This window comes from Crocuta crocuta, unplaced genomic scaffold, assembly GCF_008692635.1.
Source record: "Crocuta crocuta isolate KB4526 unplaced genomic scaffold, BGI_CrCroc_1.0 scaffold124, whole genome shotgun sequence".
Taxonomy (NCBI): Eukaryota; Metazoa; Chordata; class Mammalia; order Carnivora; family Hyaenidae; genus Crocuta; species Crocuta crocuta.
Window position 1 is genome coordinate 3,772,254 of NW_027551573.1, and position 4,512 is coordinate 3,776,765.

Consider the following 4,512-nt stretch of genomic DNA (forward strand, 5'->3'; position numbering starts at 1 on the left):
GGAGGGGGCGGGGGGGGGGGGGGGGGGGGGGGGAATACAAAAGAAGAGATAGGAGGAAAAAAGAGGAGAAAAGTGGGGGAGAAAGGCAAGAGGGAGAAGGAGGAGGGGAGAGGAGAGAGACGAGTCTAAGCGAACAGAGGCTCGCGGGGGAGGGGAGGGAACTGGGGTGGGCGAAGATAGGGCGGAGGTTGAACGCAGGCAGGTGGAGGGAAGCGGCGGCTCAGGGGACTAGCCTCCAGCCCGGCTCCCCCGACCCTCCCCCTACAGGAAAGTTTGTTCTCGCCAGAGGCCCGGCCCTGGTTGGGGCTGCCGCCGGAAAGCGTCGGTGGTGCCCACCGGCCCGCCCGTCTTTGTGCTTCCGAATCTGGTTCCACACCCCGGCCTCCCCAGGACTGAGGCTACATTCAGGCTCTCCGAGCCCTGGTCTTTGCCAGGGTCTCGACCCAGGGGCTTCTCTGCAACCTCTGGCCTTCGAACAGAGCGAATAGCGCCCTCTCGAGGCCAAGATTCAGTTCGGCTTGGACGCGGCCTGGAAACGCGCTAAATCTGACCCTTAGCATCCGCAGACGGCTGGCGAACGCCCCTGGACAACTCCTCCGAAGGCGACGCTTGGTTGGTTCCTGCGCACTGACCGCTGTGTCCACCGGGGAGCCGGGGAGCCCCAGGAAGGTGCCCGGGCGGCGCTGCAGCCGCTGTGCTCCGCTGGGGGTGGCGCTGGCGAGCCGCGGTTCAGCGCGCCGGGACTGAGGCCCAAGTCCAGCGCTCCGCCGCGACGCCGGGTTGGGCCCAGCGATCTGACCACCCCCCTCTACCCCAGGGGTCCTCAAAGGGGCGCTGATGGGCGGAGGAGCTCGTTCGTACCCGGGAGGGGGCTGCGTGCTCTAGGCCTGGCCCGGGACCAGCGGCAGCCAGTTTTCGAGCACTGTAGATTCTGCGCACTCAGGCTCAATCCCCAGGCCCAGAGTTTATTCACCCAGGGCCTCCAACCCACGACGTTGGGGACGGGGTGGGGGAGAAGGTAGAGGGGGGGAGGGGCGTCCAGTCTAATGGAGGGAGGTCTTCAAGGGATGCTGCCAGTATCTGAGTGGAACTCAGGCTTTGGGGTTAGCAGGCCAGAAACCTCAGAAAGGCTAGCCTTTCACTCACGGTTACAGAAACGCTCTCCCAGGTCCTCCCTGCACCTTCCGGAAGGAATCCGGGGGGTTGGTTCAAGGGCCCCATTTTAGTTTCTAGTTGAAACGCAAGAGCCTGTGGCTCAGATGTTAGGGACAACCCGGGACTCTACCCTGGGACTTTGCGAGGCGAGGAGGAAGCCCAAGGACTAGGCAAGGTCTAGGGCCCTGGCCCGGGATCCCTGGCCTTGAGCTTTCCTGGAGACTCTTGCTGGGGGACCTCGTAGGCCCAGAAGCCACTACCTCTTTGGAACAACATCGGCTCACCCACCTCCCCAGGCAGATTCTGCAGAAGGCGCAAGCAGACTCCTCTGCCTGGTTTGATTATTATGAGGACAGGCTCCATTCTAAATACTAAGGAGCCAAGCGAGGTTGCCAGGCTGCTGCCACCGAGTGGCCTGTTACCTTGGAGAAACCTTGCGTTCAACCCGGGGAAACTCCCAGTTAGAAAAAGAATTACAGCCGTCGCCAGATTGATTTAGTGATAACAATTCCCCGTAATAGATAGATCCCTTGATTTTTCGAAATGCACTTTAGAGCCATCCGCACATTTGCAGCTTGGATACATCTAAGCTTTTTTTTTTTTTTTTTTAAAGTAAGCATTGGAGAGAATTCATTCAATTAGTCCCTTGGGGAAGATTACTGCTAATTAATTAATTGCAAACATTTCCAGAGGGAAGGTATGTCAATTGTAAAGTAATAAAATTAGATAGTTGAAATACTTACTCAGCAAGTTTGATTGCCCATTCGTTCCTAAGCAGATTTTTTCTTTTTTTTTTAATGACAGGAAAATGGGGATGGTGGTGAGGAAAAAGCATTAGTTCTGTCCCCTGGCGATCTGGTTGCAAAGGAGAAGCTACCATATAGAATGTATTGATTTTTAGCTGATTTATAAGACCTCTGCGGTATCAATGCTGTGTGTAGGGCCTCCAGGCCTACCTCTTGTCTTTGCTCCCTAGGATTAGAGAAAACCAACATGATTTTTCAAGAGAGAAAAAAAAAAAAAAAGGGAGGAAGAACGGTGGTGAAGTAAATTGGAAGGTAAGGCAATGAAGGTCCCTCAGTGCTTTTCTTCTTATGTAGGGAAGGAAAACAAACAAAAAAGCAGGTCTTATATTCAGGCACCTTTCTATTGTGTTCAAAGTTACTTTGCAGTATCGGAGTGTCTTGGGCATGGAGACTGCCACTTCCTGCCATGGGGGCCCTGGATTTCTTATTTCTTTCTATTGCTACCCCCTCCCCCCCCCCCCAAANTGGGTGGGGCTCCGGACAAATAGTTCTTAGGAAGTGCGATTTTCAGAGCCTCGTACCAAAACAGAGCCAGGGGCTTGAACCATTATCAACCTGTGTCTGGCCGAGGCCCCAGGGAAAAAGAAAAGTCCCTCTTGGAAAGCCTGAGTCAGGGAAGTAGCCCTGGAATGAATGTACTCTCATCCTGCTGACAGTTGACAGACACTCCCGCTGGCTGCTGAAGGCTCTGGCTTTTCATTGCTTTGTTTAGCACTGATTAATTTAGTTTTGGGAAAAATGCCCAATTGTGTGTATGTGTGTGAATTTCAACTGAGGCAAGGCGACAGACCTATGAAATGCAGACTCTCCCTGTTATGGTTAAGGGGTCATTCCGCCCAAAGTATTTCATACAAATGGTACAGATTCTTTTGTTGTGGTACGCAGTATGCCCTGATATTTCCTCTAGCTGCTCATTAAAACAAATAGGAGTAAATAGTCAAAGGCCTGTTTGGAGCAGGGAGAGTCCTCATCTGCATTGTTTATTTGAAGTTCATGGTGCTTTGCTTTAAAATTGCTAACGGTCCTGAGCAGACACAAAAAGATGTGTCTTGAAGCAAGAAACAGACAGTTGACTACAGAGAAGAAACTGATGGTTAGCAAAGGGGAGGTGAGGGGGAGGGAGAACTAGGTGATGGGGATCAAGGAGGGCCCTTGTCGTGAGGAGCACAGGGTGATGTATGGAACTGCTGAATCACTGTATTGCACGCCTGAAACTAAGATTACACGGTATGTTAACTAATTGACATTAAAATAAAAACTTTAAAAACAGGATGTGTCTTTGACAATAAACTTAAATGCAGTGCGCGCACACACACAAATCTCATTGTATTATTTTGGGTTAAGTATCCATCATTCCCTAATATTTTGTAAAGATAGCAGATTGTATAAGGGGCGGGGGTAACTAACAACCCAGAAATGTCCCAAATCAAGTTCAAATGCCTCAAATCATAGGCGGGATGTGTGAGTGTATAAGCACAACAACATAGATGAAAATGTGCCAAATTATATTTTTTCGGGGTGATTTTTTTTTTTTAGTGACTGCTTTTGAATGGAGAAGGATGAAATGTCCTCAAATCTATGCATGAATGAAGAAGCGCATCTGGACAGACGCATCTATAATTTATACTGATCAGTCACCGCAGGTCTACCCAAGGAAAGCCGAAATGAACACTAATTGTTCTGACGGAAGAAGTGTGCATGGCATCTGATTGGGAAACACAGGGAGCCCCTGCCTGGCCTGAATACATATTGTCAACAGCAACCTTGGCATCAGGAGGAAAAAATAAAAAGGCAATAATTCCCAGATGAGGGCGTTGATGCCATTTGTCAAGAAGGTGGCAGATAGAATGAATTTCTGAATAATGTTAAAAGACAATGACACTCGATGCAGAAGTCTTGTTGTGTCCACAAGCCAGGTACACACCTAGGCATAGTTAAAAGTCCTAGCTTGTAGATAATAAAATTCCTTTGCACTCGTAGTGTGCTTGGGAGCTGTCCTAAACACCTCTGCTTTATCTATTTTAAGGCTTAGGATAAGGAAATGGGAGAAGTGGGAAGCAAATCCAAGATGACATAACCCAGTAGATGACGACTGAGAGGAGACGGAAATCCAGACCGTTCGACTTTGGGTCTTTCCACAAGACCATATATCAAGCACACATAAAGGCAGACACAGCCAGGAGATGTGGTGACCTCCAGCCGGACTCAGAGAATGCACATGTCGTGTCCTGGAATTGACACGGTGTGATTTAGCAGGGAAAACACCTCAAGAGGTGCTGCGGTACGCAAACCAATTCTGGATCTTCACTACATGCTTTTCTATCAGCCTGTATTATGGTGGGAGTTTTTGAAATTTGATGTGGATCATTAATTAAAATAGAAGACAGCAAACACATTCAGCTGTGACTGATAAGTATATAAAGCAAAATACAGCAGAAACACCCAGAAAATCCAGCCAAGTTCGCCAAGTTCAGGTCTATATCCACACTGATTACAAAAAAAACAATGAATGGAATTTAGTTAGTAACTACTGTCAGGGCAGGATTTTTTC